General features: G+C 40.5%; 1 long non-coding RNA gene across 3 annotated transcripts in view; it reads right to left on the bottom strand.

Moving 5' to 3' along the window:
* Window positions 1-1,359: 1,359 nt before the first annotated feature.
* Window positions 1,360-20,147, bottom strand: part of LOC137490345 (uncharacterized) — a 253,142-nt gene continuing 234,354 nt past the window's right edge. For 2 of the 3 annotated variants that reach the window (XR_015499309.1, XR_015499313.1), the window contains exon 4: window positions 17,661-17,845. This is a non-coding gene — a long non-coding RNA (uncharacterized LOC137490345). Of the gene's footprint in view, window positions 2,712-17,660; window positions 17,846-20,147 lie in introns of those variants that run through there. The other variant, XR_015499311.1, reaches the window with a different exon arrangement.

Here is a 20,147-nt window from a genome sequence, read left to right as displayed (position 1 = left end):
GGGGGTTGGAGCTTAGAGATAGAGTCTAGGCGGAAAAGAATAGGTAGCAGCATGAAGAAGAAAGGACTATGGCCGAATGGTCGAGAGTTGGAGCTCAAGGGGGCCCCTTCGGGTGTCTGAAGGAGAAAAAAAGATTGTTAGAGGTAGAGTGTAGAATAAATTAGTTGGGAGTGGAGTGTAGAGAAGAAAGGAACAAGAGGCTGAAAAGTAGGGTTATAGGGATAAAAGATTTGGAAAAGTTGGAAGAAGGGAACAAGCACAAATATAATACATATGTACAAACGCAGTAAATGCGCAAAGAACATGTGGATACAAACGTTTGCATCTGTAAATAGCTATTGGTGATTGCAGAAGATGCTAACTGCAATGGCCCTTGAGGGAGTCCTTGGCAAACATGTAAGGGTGCCATGGGTGGACAATTGGGCTTCTGCAGGGTTTGGTTTGGATGACTCTTGCGAGAGTCGAGGCTCTGTTAGACACCTTTTTGAGTTGGAGCCGTGGGAGGAGGTGCTTGGGGGTTGGTTAAAGCCTGTTGGGCTTTCTTAAGGTGGTATTTACTGAGGCGTATGTAAGATTTAAAAGCTTCAAAAGACCAGCGACCAAGGGTCTGGATCTGATGGTGTGAGAGCCCGTTAGAGGCTGCTGTAGTGGCTGTATACTGGACGGTTAGCGTCATCAGTAAAAAGCGGGGCCAATGGGTTAGCCTCTTGAGATTTTCTTAGGTTAAGGTAGGCTAGGAGGGTTTGGAATGGGTGTGTAGGCGAAGGTATATTGAAAATAAGGATAGAGTGTCCTCTCTGGAATTGATCTGTTTTGCTTTGTTTGATAAGGAAAGAGATAGTTTCCCTGTCTTGCAAAGCTAGATCTGAGATGGTGGGGTGGAGTAGAGGGTTAAATTTGGATGTAACTGTTAATTCAGAACATCTAAGAAACCCAAAAATTGCTAAATTGAACATAGCATCTAAGGTGCGGGCTGTATGGGAGGAAATGTAACCTTTACGGAGGGTGTAGATGCATGAGGTAAGGATTTTGAGTGTAATGGGTTGTCTAGCATGGTATGGAATTGTTGAATGAATTCCATGCTGTGAGGTATGCATTGAGGGTTCTGGGAGCTATTGCTTGTAGGATAAGAGATAGAGAAGTTTGATGAAGATTATGAAGTGGGTGGTTTATGGCAATATCGTTTCTGAATAATGAGGGACAGGTGTTGGGTAAGGGTCTGCTTCCGGGGCCAGTTGCCAGGATTTCTGCAAAAATAAACGAGAGAGAGAGTCAGCGATTTGGTTTTTGCAACCAGGTACATGTTCAGCAATCATGATAAATTTTTAAATTTTTTTATTTATTTATTTTATTTTTTTTAGCAGATATCCAGGTAAGGCATATTAAAAATGGCATGAGCGATTGGGAGTCGGAGCGCCCTTTGTTAATGCAATGCACTGTAGCTTCGTTATCGCAGTGAAAGAGAATGCTAGATGTAGACCATTCGTCCCCCCACAGGATGGCTGCTGCGATGATAGGGTAGAGTTCGAAGAGGGTTGAAGAACATTGGTCTTTTGGAATGGAATTACAATTGGGGTGGCCATGTTAAGGCAAACCAGTGTCCTTTATAGTAACCACTGTAACCTATTGGAGGGGCAGCGTCTGTGGATAAGTTAATGTCAATAGGGGATACTATCAAGTTGCTGTAGAAAAAGGAACAGCCGTTCCATTGCTTAAGGAAAGAGATCCATAAGCAGAGTTCATCGTGACTGGGTTTAGAGAGAAAATTGTTTCTTCTAAACCATGAACTGTGGTGGATAATTGAAGGAGGTGGGAAATGAAAGGAATGGTGTGCATAGCGAAATTTAGATGGTCGAGAATTGGTAGGAGTTCTCGTTGTGTGCAAATCTGTTTTTTAAGGAAAATTTGGGATAGAGAAATTATTTGATTGATTTCCTCTTTAGGAAGGGATGCTTGGAATTTATGCGAGTCTAGATTAATGCCCAGAAATTTGATTGAAGTACTGGGTCCTTCCGAGATCAGCGAAAACCTGCTAGGTGGTCGCTAGGTGTTTGGCTGGAGGAGATGACGGGGGGAAATAAGAAAATCGTCTAGAAGGTGAATGAGGTATGGGATTCCGAAAATATTAGACAGAATCCAGCATAAAGCTTCTGACATCATGTCAAATATTTTTGGGCTGCTTTGCATGTTGCATGCAAATTGATTGCGCCAATAAATGCCAAAAAGGTGCCAGAAAACTGGGTTGATTGGCATTATTTTAAAGGTAGAGGAAATGTCTACTTTGGCTAGCCAGGTGTTACGACTGGCTATCTTTATGAGAGAGATCGCTTGATCAATGTCGTGGTAGTTAAGCCAAAATTCGTCTAATGGGATAGTGCTGTTAATGCTAGAAAAGGAGCAATTGTGTTGGGACGAAAGGTCGACTATAAGGTCTTTTTGCCAGAAAATTTTTGAGTAGCAACACCAATGGGGCTAATGCGTGAGATATTAAATGGAGGAGCGTTGAATTTTCCAATCATGAAGTTGTTGTCGATTTCTTTTTAATAAGATAATCGACGGTTTCAGGTTCGGAGGTTGCAGACTGCAGGTTAGGACAGATTAGATAAAGTGAAAAAAAAATAATAATAAAATGGAATGTATCCTTTGTGAAGAGGATGTGGAGTGTAATAGGTTGGATGAGGGTCAGCTTCTGGAGCCAGCAGTCATGATCTCTAAAATAGAAAAAACAAAGAGAATCAGAAATTAAATCTTTTCAAAATAATACAAGTATGGCAGACATGAAAATTGTTTTAGTTGATATCCATGCGAGGCATCTTAATAAGGGCATGGGCGCCTGTAAATGGAAGCGCTTTTGTTAATGCATGGTCCGATAGCTTCATTGCTACAATGTGCAAGGATGGTAGGGGTGAGTGTTCGTCTCCCCACGAGATGACAGATGGATGGAGAGCTGAGGATATGGGATGTGGCTTGTCTGGTGGTCCTGGAAAACTGGTACCTCTTGAAGATTGAGCAAATTTCTATTTATAACAGTCAAGTGGGAAGTTTGTTTCTTTGCCGTTTTCGCATCCGACTGACTTGCTATATAATCTTACATGACGCTTTGTATATCAACACATGAGTCACTGGCGTATTACAATTGGACTTCTGTGCTTGATGGCATAATGTTTTTCAATAGCTTGCCAATATTTGCTGGTTGGGTATACATTTTTTTTTTTCATCTTAACTTAACTAAATTCACAAGTGTGTCAGGCCTATTCATTCATAAGGTATTTGCAAACAGAGTCAAGAGAGAGGGCGGGACCATCTCCAGTCTTTTAGCTCATTGGATGGTGACGCTTCTCTTTACAGCTATTGGCTTAAGGAGTTTCAGTCAGGCCATGCAAAAGGTGCAAAAAGCCTGGCGGCCATTTTGTTGATCAAATTCAACATTGTTTATGGCTGGAGCTGCTGCTCTGCTGAACACATTCAAGCAAACGATCTGTTAAACGATGGATTGCATGTGTACTGCTAGGAGAAGGTGAGGGTTCTGTTTTATTGCAATAGCTTTGGAGTTTTGTCTGATATCTTGCTGGGAAATAGGGTTGAAGACACAGCAGATGCGTTGTGGTGGCACTTTGAAGTGGAAGGTTTTGGTGTTGTTTAAGCTGTTGATGAAATTGTTGGAGTTGTAGTTCTTTGAAATGGTAGTAATAGTAGTTGTTGTTGTTCCTGTAGCTTGTATATTGTAGCTTGTAGATTGAAGCTTTTAGATTGTATATTGTAGATTGTAGCTTGAAGATTGAGGCTTGTAGATTGAAGCTTTTGTAGCTTGTAGCTTTTGTAGCGCTTGTAGCTTTTGTAGTTTTTGTAGTTGATGAGCGGAGCAGAGCGTTCTTCCAAACGAAGATCCTGAAGATTGTAGCTTGTTGCTGCTTTGGTTGTCCATGCTGGTTTATAGTTGGTTCTTCAACGGAGCTAGCTACGGTGAAGCTGCTTATTCCAAACGAAGATAAAGTGAACTGAAAACTGTGGCTATTTATAGTAGCTTAGGGCTCATATGATTGGAAGATAGTGATTAGCAAATGCGAGACTGGCCGTGATAAATCATAAGCACGTGATCCTCTCGAAATTAGTTTATGAATAAACTTCACTTAGTAGCAGTACTCTTTTGAGGTCATTTTGTACATGGTATTTGGACATTTTCTCTGACCATCAATTTAAATTTCATCAAGTGACTTTCCCTAAATTACATTGAAGATCGTTAGTTTATACCTCCCTAACAGAGAACAGCGTTAAAGCGGCTTGATAAATTGCAAAATGGTCACAATCTTTAATCAACCCCCACATGATCTTAAACCAGAACGATTCTGCAATCACATTTAGAGACGGGTGTGATTAGGGCATTACTGATGTCACTGACAACACACTGCATTAAAGGAACAGAGTGGTTTGACAGGACATTATGAAAGTTTAACTACTGTTCACTAATCATTTACACACCAAAGTGTCTTGACAAATCAGTGTCCTCATAAAGCAGTCTGTTTTCTGATTCATAGAGGCTACGTTAACACTGCATATGAAAGGCTGCATTTACACTGCATGGTTCAAGTGACTCAATTTAGATTTTTTTCTCCAATGTGACAAAATCGGATTTGCCCATGTACGTGTAAACAGGAAAATATCACATGGATTCCGATTTAATCAAATCAGATTCAGGCCATGTGAAAAGGTATCCGCTATGAATCAGACCCGTAAAAAGGTAAATCGGATTTTCACCTGTCAATGTAAGTTTCATATTTTACCAGTAAAACATGCGTTTATTGTTTATGTAGTCAATGACAAAGTGCAAGCATTTGTGTCTATCATAACAATTAAACTTAAGCATTATGAATAGTTAATTTCGGACATCATTCCTGTCCTGTGCATTAAAACCAGGACAAATGTAAAGGCTATTAAAGTCCAGCAACCCAAATCTATTCAAAATTTAGCATTTAAGCCAACAGTAACAAACTTGTATTTATACTTTTATGTTTTTTTACTATATGTTGTAATAACAATAATAATATTAGTAATAATAATACAAATATTATCTTAATTTTAGAATACAATAGCAAAAACCATATTTCTTACACATGACATTTTTTATTACATTATATTTGGGTTTAGAGCATTATGTCTTATTTTATTGCCATATTTTTTGAAAATTCTATTTTTACCGGTAAGTCTTTCAAATAAAAAAGTTCTACAGACTCACAGGAGAATCATGACATTTATTATTTATACTAAGCAAATAAAATCATGATTCTCACTTATTTACAATTGTGCAGCTCTTATTAGCCATATGTTAAAATCGAAGAAAAGCTTATTATCAATGTTGGCAATTGCCCTGGTATGAATAATCTGTATATACATCATTATTTACTAACATAACGTGCCTTTATTGCATTGCAGTTCAAGCAGGATGTGGTTGGCTGCCGTTAGTTTGATGAAGTGAAGGTTCAGACACACACTCCATCAAATGTAAACGCAGACACCCACTGTGAATAGGGCATTACGGATGTCACTGACAACACACTGCATTAAAGGGACAGAGTGGTTTGACAGGACATTATGACAGTTTAACCACTGTTCACGAATCATTTACACACCAAAGTGTCCTAACAAATCACAGTGTCCTCATAAAGCAGTGTTTTCTGAGACATAGAGGCTACGTTCACACTGCATATGAAAGGCTGCATTTACACTAGATGGTTCAAGTGAATCAATTCAGATTCTTTTCTCCCATGTGGCACAGATCGGATTTGCCCATGTACGTGTAAACAGGAAAATATCACATGGATTCCGATTTAGTCAAATCAGATTCAGGCCTTGTGGAAATGTATCCGCTATGAATCGGACCCGTACCTTTGTGTCTGCAGTGTAAAAAGGTAGATCGGATTTTCACCTGTTAATGCAAGTCACACGTCATTAAAAACTGTAGTGAAGGACATCAGATTCAAGTCACATTTGCCTGCAAATGTGGCCCAAATCTGATTTTTTTGCCCACATGTGACTCAGATCTGTTGTTGTCATAACAGTGTGAACAGCACAAACCATATAAAAATCTGAATTTTTTCAATTCCAATTTGTGTCACTTTCATATGTGGTATTAAATCAGATACAGATCTTAGGTTTTGCAATCTGACTGCAGTGTGAAAGGTTATGTAGGAATTCATGTGACTTTTACATCATTTTTAATTGATATGCGTCAATATTCTGTACTGGTTCATGCTGCAAACATCCTCTACTCCTCAGCAGTATAGCACAATAACACATTAGGCAAATACTTCACCAAAAATTAAGGTTGTTCATTTTGAATATTTTTTGAATGACAACTGACGCTCATTAACCAAACATTAACCATTAAACTGTAACAAAAAAAGGATTGTTTAGTTAGATTTAAAATATCACTATAACTGCAAATATAAAAAGAGCATAATTAGACATTTTGTAAGTTGTGCTTTTGCGCATGTGGGTCAGTTTAGGACCATGATTTGTTCACACTGGAAAGCTGATATTGGCCAGGTTTATAACTGCAATGTGAACAGCTATGCAAAAAAAAAAAAAAAAAATCAGATCTGAGAAAAAAAATCTGATTTGAGCACTAAGCCTTGCAGTCTGAACATAGCCTTAGAGTAGCAGATGGGTTCACTACAGTGTCCTTAAAAACCACAGTGTCCTCATAAAGCAGTGTGTTTTCTGGTTCACAGTGTGAATCTCTATCAACAATAAAAATAATGAAATAACAAAACCTGCTCTGAACTTGATTCTGGCAGACAAGGTGTTGAAATATCAGTAACAGCAACATCAGTATTCATATGTAAAGGAGAGAAAGAATGCACATCAATACTAAAGAAAAACACTTGCTTAAGCTAAAGAAACTGCAAGACTTAACCAAGACTGAAAAACGAAATAAACGAGTTATTCAGAGTTCAAACTGAGTCTTGGTGTTATCTTGGTATCTTTTAAAAGCAAGCAATCAAATCTTTTATTTTTATTTGTTAAGTATGATAGGACTGCCTCTAATAAGCCACTAACCTGTAGTTGGTCAATTTAACATTGACCGTAATTTTATTATTACAATCATGTTGATGAATGTGGTGACTAAAAAAAGATCATAATTTGATTATCATGGCCTTAAACATTCACATCACATTTTTTCAACATGGATAAACATAACATGGCTGAAAATAGGAACTTCACCGACCAACAGAGAAAGCGCTGATCTTAGAAGTTCAGACCAACCGCCAGTGGCGGTAACGAGGATCTGAAAACAATGAACACCTAAGGTATTTTAACATGCTAATTCAGATACCTTATGATTTTTTATACTGTACATCTAAAAAAATTTGAAAAAGGGGATATTTACCATTGTTTTTAACATATGAAACTATATGCCTTCTTTATTAATAATAAAACTTTTAATGCAAACTAACACATAAGACACACATTAATCCAATGTATGAATGCACTCAGCAGAAAAGAAAATACAGTTTTAACTTTATTATCTTTCTTATATTTATCTACACATGTATTCATTATTTTTCACCATCAAATGTCAGTCAATCTTCAAAAAATATCTTTTTTAAAACAACAGATATAAAGCTGGGGCGGCACAGTGGCTTAGTGGTTAGCATTATCGCCTCACAGGAAGAAGGTCGCTGGTTTGCGTCCTGGCTAGTTCAGTTGGCGTTTCTGTGAGGAGTTTGCATGTTCTCCCCATGTTGGCATGGGTTTCCTCCGGGTACTCCGGTTTTCCCCAACAGTCCAAACACATGCAATATAGGGAAATTGATTAACTAAATTGGCCATAGTGTATGAGTGTGTGTGAATGTGAGTGTGTATGGGTGTTTCCCAGTACTGGGTTGCAGCGGAAAGGGCATCCGCTGTGTAAAACATATGCTGGAATAGTAGGAGGATCATTCTGCTATGGCGGCCTCTGATAAATAAAGGGACTAAGCCAAAGGAAAAATTAATGATATATAGAGCACCAATTCATAAAACTATTTCTACAAAAGCAATTCTTTAACAGCAGGGCTGACCAAACTTTTTCATAGGAAGGGCCAAAAACTAAGGTAAATATATCATGCATAACTTCCTAATTTATTTCCTAAATATTTTAAAGTAACTTTAATAATAATTATAAAAGATTTTTTAATGAACTTATTGAAACATCAACAACCCCATTAATAACACAATGGAGTTCAATGGTGAATACACTAATCAGCACCTTTGCCTTGATCTGCTCACTTATGTCTTCTGCATTATTCTCTCGTCGAGGGACAGTATGTACATTTTTTAAACAAACAAACAAAAGTTTACATTAAATACGAAAGGATGATCTCTGTCAAATATTTGGCCCAACCACCTCCGCATCATTGTCCCTCTTTTCTCAAATGAGACAAAACATAGGTTAGCAGGGGCCAACTTTGGTCCGCAAGCCCTAGTTTGGGCATCTCTGATAAGAGTAACTCACCAGAAGCATATTATAAAGGACAACTAATCTATTGTTGTGATTAACAGCAAACATTCATTCATTCATTTTCTTTTCGGCTGAGTCATTTTATTAATCTGGGGTCGCCACAGCAGAATGAACCGCCAACTTATCCAGCATATGTATTTTATTAAGTTTATAAAAATTATTATAAACATAATTTTTTTACATGTGTATTTAAATATGCAGTATATCAACAAATAATATGCCAAGCATTGTTTATTAATGATTTATATCATTTATTAATGATAAGTTATTATAAAGCAAAGTATATATATATATATATACTTTTCGTAAACCTGATTGAAATTAAGCAAGCCTACAGTTAAAACAAAAGCAAATATCTTCAAATGGCCTAGAAACATCATACCCAATTTTAAGATATTTATTCTTGCTTACAGCATAAAGCCACCTTTTTATTCATGCTACATCTCATTGGACTTAGCTATTTTTTACTGGGGAAAGTACTGAAGATGGTATTCATTAACTACAATGCATTCACTGAGCTGCATTGATTTCAACAATTTCTAATCAGTTTCTAATTTTCACTTCTCATCTATATGTGAACTATGTTTGTCTCTGCTCTAATACAGTTAGGGAGTGTGTATTTGTCAGTCAGATTTACATGTAGATTCATCTGTTTCTGTAAGTGGAGAGAAATCAAATAGTGTTCTAATAGCTGTTTTGATTATTACTGGCACGTTAAAATATTTTGGTTACTACATAATATGGTTACTTAAACAAAACAGAAAAAAAGCATTATGTTGTTGAAAAGAACAGATGTGATTTGTTTAAAATATTGTACATCTTCATCTTTGGCTGAGCAAAGATGAGCACTATATAAAACATATATATAGAGCTGAGTATAAATGACCTCTCGCAGATCTCTCTTTTAATTTAATATTGTCTACATTATGCTTTACAGTAATATATTTGTGCTTGTACATTAGATTAGTCAGTACCAAACCAAAACTGATTAACTAATCTAAAAAAAAAAACTTAAGATGACAGCCAAAAATGCATAAACCCCCCAATATTATGGGGAAAATATTAAATAATATTTGAAATAAAAAAAAATAATAATTTACTTATAATGTTGTGGTTTATAATTAGTTTTTTGCAATAACTGGTTTGAAATTAAATGTACTATTCTTGTATTCTTAAAGATGTTCGGCGACAAAACTATTAATTTAACTGTTTAATAAAACTGTTTGTATATATATATATATATATATATATATATATATATATATATATATATATATATATATATATATATATATATAAGCAATATCACACAAGTAGCTGTGCGATATGGCTGTATATTAGCACTGGTGGGAGGCGTGCATTGGCACGAGGCCGCAGGCGGAATGCCCTAGTGCCCCCACCAGTGCCGATATACAGCCATATCGCACTGCTACGAGTGTGATATTGCGTTTATACAACAGTTTGATGGCATAATTGTGTCTATAAAAACAAAATCAAACATGGAGAGTCTCAAAAACTCTTTTGTATGAGGAACTATTTTCTTTCGGATTCAAATCATAAGCTGACAGTTAAACATTTGAGCGTGCATCTTTTAAAGTTTAGATCTGTAGTGTCTGCTTTTTGCTGGCTTTATGTGGGCGGAGTAATACACAAAAGGGAAAGAGGCTTTAGGAGTTCTGATATTGCAGAATATCACACGGCTATCAGCCAATCAGGTTTGAGAACCAGACAGAACTGTTGCATAAATATATATATATATATATATATATATATATATATATATATATATATATATATATATATATATATATATATATATATATATATATATATATATATATATAATTTGTTTTTTTTTATCAATGGACAAATGCTGTAAATAATTATGTTAATTATGCTAAGATAAAAAAAGAGATGTTTTTAATTGTTTTATTTTATTCTGCTGTTCAGATATTAAAACAGTTTGATAAAATAGGAAAGTTGAAACTGCCTTGCACCTATATATTTAATATAACAATTCTCTATAAATTATCAAAATAAATAAAACAATATTAATTATAAATACTTATAATAGTAGAGCTGGATGAGCTTCTGTTTATTGACAGTGAAGTAGTAAAAAATATTTCAACTAAGTTAAAACCTGACTATATTGCATATGACGAATATAACATGACATATGAGGCGTTTTAAAGTATAAACAAAAATGTTTACCTCACTGCATATTGAGTATTTACAATGCAGAACAAGGTTAAATGGATATTTATATTCATTTTTGATATATTTAATGTGATGTTCATGCAACTGTAAACATGCTTTAGCGCTTCTAAGTGCCATCTGTCACAAATTACAGAGAGACCCAATTTCAAGTAAAAGATTTATTGGACTTAGACAGAAAACAGAGAAGGACGGACGCAGGCAGATGTCCGATGATAGACTAGAACAGGGAAGTACAGTAGAGCAAGTTCAGGGAGCCGTCAACAGAAGTACATGAGTCCAAACACAGAGCTCTCCCAGCGACACACCACCAGAAGTTAGCGGCAGGAGCCTGACAGAACAGAGACAACAGACGTGAAGATAACGAACTGACAATGTGTGACAGAAACGCTGAACATATATAGGCGCGGTAATGTGCTGCACCTGTGGTCCGCTGATTACAGCTGGGCGATGTTACGCACGGCAATGCTGGTGACAGCATACACGTGACCACCCAGCTGATACGTAAACACAACTGACAGCCACGCGACTACAACACAAACACAGAGACACCCAAACACACACACATTCATACACGCATATAAGCACCGCACCGCGCACACACAAACACACACACACACATACACACACGCAGACACATCATAGAAGAACAGACAGATCCACAATCGTGACAATACTCTCTCTCCTAGGAACGCCTCCTGGCGTTCCCAGACGAGTATACCTGGCGATTGTAATCATCAATAAGAGAGTGATCCAGTATGACCCCGGCCGGAACCCAACTTCTATCCTCAGTACCGTAACCTTCCCAGTCCACCAAGTACTGGAATCCTCGTCCCCTCCGTCTAGAGTCTAGAGGGTATGCGGGTTAATTGTCGTATGAAAAACGGGCTTTACTTTAGATACATGAAACCCGGGATGAATTCTCCTTTACACTGGAGGTAATTTGAGGCGGATTGCCACCGGACTAAGTATTTTAGTGACAATAAAAGGGCCAATAAATTTAGGAGCTAGCTTATTACAAACGGTGCGCAGCGGAATATTCTTAGAAGAAAGCCACACTTTTTGACCGACAACGTAAACGGGAGGCTTAGACCAGTGGCGATCGGCTTTAGCCTTGGTGCGCACACCCACCTGGAGGGGGGTCTGTCTGGCCCTGCTCCAAGTGCGGCGGCACCTCTGGACAAAGGCGTGAACGGAGGGAACCGGGACTTCAGATTCCAGACTGGGAAAAACTCGTGGCTGGTAACCTAGACTACACTGAAATGGAGAAAGGCCCGTAGATGACACTGGTAACGAATTATATGTGTACTCCACCCACGATAGCTGCTGACTCCAAGAGGAGGGATTCTGCGAGACCAAACATCGCAATGTGCGCTCAAGATCCTGTTTGGCTCGCTCAGTCGGACCGTTACTGTGGGGATGAAAACCAGACAAAAGACTAACAGTGGCTCCCAATAAACGACAGAATTCCCCCCAAAATTTAGAGATAAAATGAGGCCCCCTGTCAGAAACCACGTCCGTTGGGAGGCCATGAATGCGAAGACGTGATTAATGACAGCAATCGCTGTCTCTCTGGCTGACGGTAATTTGGGCAGAGGGAAAAATGAGCAGCCTTCGAGAACCGGCCTACAACGGTTGAAATCACCGTGTTGCCGTTGGAGGGAGGCAGACCCGTAACGAAAACATGCGAGATGTGGGACCAGGGTCTCGAAGGCACTGACAGCGGTTGAAGGAGTCCCGCAGGTGGCCGATTGGAAGCCTTTGAAACAGCACACACAGAGGAAGCCAATACAAAATCACGCACATCACGAGCCAATGCTGGCCACCAGAATCATTGTTTAATAACAAATGATGTGCGACTCACCCCAGGATGACAGGCTACTTTAGAGGAATGTCCCCATTGAATAACATCAGACCGAAGTTTCTCTGGCACGAATAACCGACTCGGTGGGCATCCGATCGAGGGCGTTACCCCATCCAAGGCTGCGCGAACCTTCGATTCTATCTCCCATGTGATGTTAGAAATAACAATCCGCTTAGGCACCACGGGTTCGAGTGACAATGTACGCTCCGAAGAATCAAAAAGATGGGATAATGCGTCGGGCTTAATGTTCTTAGATCCCGGTCTATATGAAATGGTGACATTAAACCGTCCGAAAAATAACCCCCACCGAGCCTGCCTAGAGTTTAATCTTTTGGCGGATTTGATGTACTCAAGATTTTTATGATCGGTCCAGACGATAAAAGGGACCCAGGACCCCTCTAGCCAACGATGCCACTCCTCCAAAGCAAGCTTGACTGCCAACAGCTCTCGATTACCAATGTCGCAATTTCTTTCTGCTGCTGATAACCGATGAGAATAATACGCGCACGGGTGGATCTTGCCATCCGAGGAGGAGCGCTGGGACAGGATAGCTCCGACCCCGACCTCTGACACGTCGACCTCCACCACCAACTGCCGGGAGGGATCAGGGGTTATCAGGATTGGAGCTGAAACAAAGCAGCCTTTCAGTTTTGAGAACGCAGCTTCGGCTGCGATGGGCCACCTGAACGGCGTTTTGGAGGAGGTCAAGGCGGTCAGAGGTGCGGCGAGCTGGCTGAAATTGCGAATAAATCTCCTGTAGAAATTGGCAAAGACCAGAAACCTCTGCAGGGCCTTACGGGAATCAGGAGTTGGCCAATCTACCACAGCCTTAATCTTCTCTGGATTCATGCGCAACCCCTCGACTGACACGATATGCCCTAGAAAGGGAACAGACTGTGCATGAAAAACGCATTTCTCCGCCTTGACATAAAGACCATTCTCTAACAGCCTCTGAAGCACTCGCCTGACGTGCTGAACAAGTTCCTGGAGAGAAAAGGAAAATATCAGTATGTCATCCAGGTAAACATAGATAAACTGATCTATCATATCTCTCAACACGTCATTGACGAATGCCTGGAAAACAGCCGGAGCGTTGGAAAGGCCGAAGGGCAGAACGCAGTACTCAAAATGCCCTCGGGGGGTGTTAAACGCTGATTTCCACTCATCCCCCACTCTTATGCGAACCAAATGATAAGCGTTACGGAGATCTAATTATGTGAAAAAGTTCGCCCCCTGCAGACGATCAAAGGCTGAAGACATCAACGACAAAGGGTATGTATTCTTAACCGTGATCTTGTTCAGCCCTCGATAATCAATGCACGGGTGAAGGGAACCATCCTTCTTTTTCACAAAAAAAAAAATCCAGCCCCTGCTGGTGAAGAAGAGGGGCGAATGATCTTGGCTGCTAGAGAATCAGAAATATATTTCTCCATGGCCTCCCTCTCTGGTGCAGAAAGTGAGTATAATTTGCCTTTAGGTGGAGACGTACCTGGTAATAAATCTATAGCACAGTCATAGGGACGATGAGGAGGCAGAGAAGCAGCCCGGGACCTACTGAACACTCTCTTCAGGTCATGGTACTCACGGGGCACATTCGATAGATCCATCTGTTCCTCCTGAAACACAGAACGAGAAACAGCAGAACAAGCAGATAATAGACAAGATTTGTGACAGCTCTCATTCCAAGAAAGCACAGTATTATGTACCCTATTAATGTGAGGTTTGTGCAAAACCAACCAGGGATGTCCCAAGATCCCAGGGGTGGCGATAGTCTCTGTTAAAAAAAACTCAATAGTTTTGGAATGATTACCAAAGGTAATGAGTCTTATAGGAGCAGTGGAGTGTGTGATGGTGGGGAGAGAAAGACCGCTAAGAGCGTGCACTGCAATAGAAAGAGAATGGGGAACAACTGGGATTTTCAAACTGTACGCCAGCTTAGAGTCAATAAAATTCCCCTCGGCTCCAGAGTCAATGAGCGCATGACAATGGTGCGTGATAGAGTTAAGAGTTAGTGTGACTGGCAGCATGGTTGTGCTAGGGGATTTGTCCAGGGTGATTTCAACAGCCCGTAAACTCTTACCCGGCGACAAATTTTTATTCATGGCTAGACACGAAGCCACAAAATGTCCAGCGACTCCACAGTACATGCATATTCCCTCCATGCGGCGACGATGCCTCTCCTTCGTGGAAAGCCGGAATCTGCCCATCTGCATGGGTTCCGGCTCGAGATCAAATGAGGTGGGGTCAGAAGATGCAACGAGGAGAGGTTGCGTGGGAAGATGTGGAGTGTGCAGTTTCTTGTGAGACCCTCTCTGTTGTAACCGAGTGTCCACTCTGATGGCCAAGTCGATAAGCCCATCTAACGTCTTTGGCAGATCCATGACATAGATCTCATCTTTAATATAATCTGCTAGTCTGTGCAAAAACATATCCCACTGAGCTTCGGCATTCCATTTACATTCGCCCGCCAGAGTACGAAAGTCAATGGAATATGCAGCAACACTCAATTTATGCTGTCTGAGTTCAGCGAGCTTACGAGCCACCTCTTTGCCAGAGACCGCTCGATCAAACACAGTTTTTAACTCCTCTGAAAAAGCTTTAAAGGAGTTACAGCAGGGGAGTTTACGCTCCCAAACAGTGGTACCCCAAAGTGCCGCTTTTCCTGTCAGCGGGTTGATCGAAAACGCCACCTTACTCTCTTCGTTAGGAAAAGACGAAGGCTGTAGTGTAATGTAAAGTGAACATTTAGCTATGAATTTTCATGATTCACATCTTCCCACGCAACCTCTCCTCGTTGCATCTTCTGACCCCACCTCATTTGATCTCGAGCCGGAACCCATGCAGATGGGCAGATTCCGGCTTTCCACGAAGGAGAGGCATCGTCGCCGCATGGAGGGAATATGCATGTACTGTGGAGTCGCTGGACATTTTGTGGCTTCGTGTCTAGCCATGAATAAAAATTTGTCGCCGGGTAAGAGTTTACGGGCTGTTGAAATCACCCTGGACAAATCCCCTAGCACAACCATGCTGCCAGTCACACTAACTCTTAACTCTATCACGCACCATTGTCATGCGCTCATTGACTCTGGAGCCGAGGGGAATTTTATTGACTCTAAGCTGGCGTACAGTTTGAAAATCCCAGTTGTTCCCCATTCTCTTTCTATTGCAGTGCACGCTCTTAGCGGTCTTTCTCTCCCCACCATCACACACTCCACTGCTCCTATAAGACTCATTACCTTTGGTAATCATTCCAAAACTATTGAGTTTTTTTTAACAGAGACTATCGCCACCCCTGGGATCTTGGGACATCCCTGGTTGGTTTTGCACAAACCTCACATTAATAGGGTACATAATACTGTGCTTTCTTGGAATGAGAGCTGTCACAAATCTTGTCTATTATCTGCTTGTTCTGCTGTTTCTCGTTCTGTGTTTCAGGAGGAACAGATGGATCTATCGAATGTGCCCCGTGAGTACCATGACCTGAAGAGAGTGTTCAGTAGGTCCCGGGCTGCTTCTCTGCCTCCTCATCGTCCCTATGACTGTGCTATAGATTTATTACCAGGTACGTCTCCACCTAAAGGCAAATTATACTCACTTTCTGCACCAGAGAGGGAGGCCATGGAGAAATATATTTCTGATTCTCTAGCAGCCAAGATCATTCGCCCCTCTTCTTCACCAGCAGGGGCTGGATTTTTTTTTTTGTGAAAAAGAAGGATGGTTCCCTTCACCCGTGCATTGATTATCGAGGGCTGAACAAGATCACGGTTAAGAATACATACCCTTTGTCGTTGATGTCTTCAGCCTTTGATCGTCTGCAGGGGGCGAACTTTTTCACATAATTAGATCTCCGTAACGCTTATCATTTGGTTCGCATAAGAGTGGGGGATGAGTGGAAATCAGCGTTTAACACCCCCCGAGGGCATTTTGAGTACTGCGTTCTGCCCTTCGGCCTTTCCAACGCTCCGGCTGTTTTCCAGGCATTCGTCAATGACGTGTTGAGAGATATGATAGATCAGTTTATCTATGTTTACCTGGATGACATACTGATATTTTCCTTTTCTCTCCAGGAACTTGTTCAGCACGTCAGGCGAGTGCTTCAGAGGCTGTTAGAGAATGGTCTTTATGTCAAGGCGGAGAAATGCGTTTTTCATGCACAGTCTGTTCCCTTTCTAGGGCATATCGTGTCAGTCGAGGGGTTGCGCATGAATCCAGAGAAGATTAAGGCTGTGGTAGATTGGCCAACTCCTGATTCCCGTAAGGCCCTGCAGAGGTTTCTGGTCTTTGCCAATTTCTACAGGAGATTTATTCGCAATTTCAGCCAGCTCGCCGCACCTCTGACCGCCTTGACCTCCTCCAAAACGCCGTTCAGGTGGCCCATCGCAGCCGAAGCTGCGTTCTCAAAACTGAAAGGCTGCTTTGTTTCAGCTCCAATCCTGATAACCCCTGATCCCTCCCGGCAGTTGGTGGTGGAGGTCGACGTGTCAGAGGTCGGGGTCGGAGCTATCCTGTCCCAGCGCTCCTCCTCGGATGGCAAGATCCACCCGTGCGCGTATTATTCTCATCGGTTATCAGCAGCAGAAAGAAATTGCGACATTGGTAATCGAGAGCTGTTGGCAGTCAAGCTTGCTTTGGAGGAGTGGCATCGTTGGCTAGAGGGGTCCTGGGTCCCTTTTATCGTCTGGACCGATCATAAAAATCTTGAGTACATCAAATAGTACATGAGTACATGAATTTTCGGCACAATTCTGGTTTACCGGCGTAACATGCTGGTGGTGGAAGTCGCGGTTCAGTGGATCTGGGGTTCTCTTCTTGTGCATGACCTGCTGGTGGATTAGTGGGAGGAGCTTGCTGGACGGCTTTAGCACGAAGCTCAGAACCCAGGTTCTCTGTACCTCTGTACCTGAGTAGTGAGCTAAGAAACTTGCGTTACTAGAGCCTCAATGGCCTGGCTGGTCACCATCATTTGTTTGTCCTGATGATCCAGTCGAGCTGAATTGTGAGCGAGGAAATCTTGGATCTTAGAAACACTTGCTGGGTCCATTATGGTCAGTTCGTTCTGTCACAAATTACAGAAAGACCCAATTGCAAGTAAAAGATTTATTGGACTCAGACAGAAAACAGAGAAGGACGGACGCAGGCAGATGCCCGATGATAGACTAGAACAGGAAAGTACAGTAGAGCAAGTTCAGGGAGCCGTCAACAGAAGTACATGAGTCCAAACACAGCGCTCTCCCAGCGACACACCACCAGAAGTCAGCGGCAGGAGCCTGACAGAACAGAGACAACAGACGTAAAGATAACGAACTGACAATGTGTGACAGAATGCTGAACATATATAGGCACGGTAATGCGCTGCACCTGTGGTCCGCTGATTACAGCTGGGCGGTGTTACGCACGGCAATGCTGGTGACAGCATACACGTGACCACCCAGCTGATATGTAAACACAACTGACAGCCACGCGACTACAACACACCCAGAGACAGAGACACCCAAACACACACACATTCATACACGCATATATAAGCACCGCACCACGCACACACAAACACACACACACATACACACACGCAGACACATCATAGAAGAACAGACAGATCCACAATCGTGACAGCCATCAGGATGGATAGAGGTAAAGTGTGTTTTATATTCGGACTTTCCCCTTAATAATATGATTTCATAATAGTATTATTTGCAAACTCTCACTTAAATAGTGAAATCATATTAGCAGCCAATGACTAACAATGTTGTCGCACAGTTAAATAAACAGTGTTAATGTTGTTTTCAAGTCACACTTACATGTTATTTCAGACCGAATATTCAAAGTGCTGTGGTAAACAATATAGGAAGTGTGTCACAAGTTGTCACTGAACAAATGTGTAAAAACTTTACCTCAATATCAGGCGCTTGGTGTCCGTCCGTTAGCATGTTAGCATACCATTTACAACCATTCATTTACACCATAGGCGAATTCAAGGATTTATTGAGCTGTATAAAGAGTATATTTTCTAACCAATGAGACAGTGCATCCAAAATACAAAAACAGCTATCCATTTCATTTCTAACCTTACATTAGCAGGTGTAATTAGCATTAATTAGCATGTAATTACATTAGCATTCTAACCTTACATTAACCTTGCAGTCGCTAAGGTATATAACCGTATACTGCACTCGGAGTCCTGTTCTATACCTCCGTGAAGTTGGCACCCCATAAAAACAAATAATCCCCAAAACTATGCCATTCGTTTGTGCTACGATTGTGCTGATTTGTGCCGCAAAAACGACCGTTTGTGCTGTTTTGTTTTTTTTGACCGTGTGATGTCACTCTCCACCCCATGTTGGGCAAATTAATTCAAAACAGCACAGGTCGTTTGTGCTCGGTTTGTGCCGTTAAAACGAACACGGTATCCGTTTTCCTCCTTTAGATATAAGCTAAATATTTCGGGAGCCGTGACGTCACTCTCCACCCCATTTCCTCTAAATCGCACAAAACTGGTATCATTCGTTAGTGCTGGGTTTGTGCTGGTTTGTGCCGTTAAAATAAACACTTTATTTTCGTTGTTAAGATATAATCAAAATATTTCGGGAGCTGTGACGTCATTCTCCACCCCAGGTTGTCTAAATCAAACCAAACTGGTCTCATTCGTTTGTGCTCTGTTTGTGCCGTTAAAATAAACACTTTATCTATTTTTATTGTTTAGATATTGCCTTATCAAAACATTTCGGGAGCTGTGACGTCACTCTCCACCCTAGGTTGTCTAAACTGCACAAAACAGGTGTCATATGTTAGTGCTCGATTTGTGCTGGTTTGTGCCGTTAAAATAAACACTTTATCTATGTTTATTGATTAGATATTGCCTAATTAAAACATTTCAGGTGCCGCGAAGTCACTCAGCGCCCCATTATTTCTTCTAAAATGCACAAAACAGGTGACATTCTTTAGTGCTGGATTTGTGCTGGTTTATGCCATTAAAATAAACACTTTATCTGTTTTATTGTTTAAATATTGCCTAATCAAAACACTTTGGGAGCCGCGACGTCACTCTATATCGCACAAAACAGGTGTCATTCAATTGTGCTGGTTGTGCCGTTAATAAACACTTTATCTGTTTTCCTTGTTTGGATTTAACCAAAATATTTGGTTAGATTTGTGCTGGTTTGTGCCATGAAAATGAACAACAGATATTTATATTTGTGCACAAATATGTTACTTTTGTTTGCTCACAAATTGTGATCGTTTGTGCTGCAAAAATATTATGTGTAAAAAAATAATTTCAGATCATTAAGAGGTCTCTCTACCCCAGTTGCTACATATTTACTAAAATAGTCTCTTTTGTGTGCGTTTCATTTGTGCTGGATTGTACCTGAAAGTTTCGTTAGTGTTGCTTCTTTTATTAAAATATTGAATAAAAGATAATGATATCAGCTCCCCCACATATTTTAAAATATTTAAATTTGTTTAGGCTGATAGAAATTTTGTTTAAGATGCTTTATTTTTTTAGACAGCCTAGCCCAAGGTTATTCTGAGATCTTTTTATTGCTAGAAAAAGCATGAAGGATGCGAACATCA

Source organism: Danio rerio, chromosome 9 (genome assembly GCF_052040795.2).
Source record: "Danio rerio strain M-AB ecotype USA chromosome 9, GRCz13ab, whole genome shotgun sequence".
NCBI lineage: Eukaryota > Metazoa > Chordata > Actinopteri > Cypriniformes > Danionidae > Danio > Danio rerio.
Note: the sequence above shows the minus strand (reverse complement) of the source record. Positions and strands in the feature narration are given on the sequence as shown.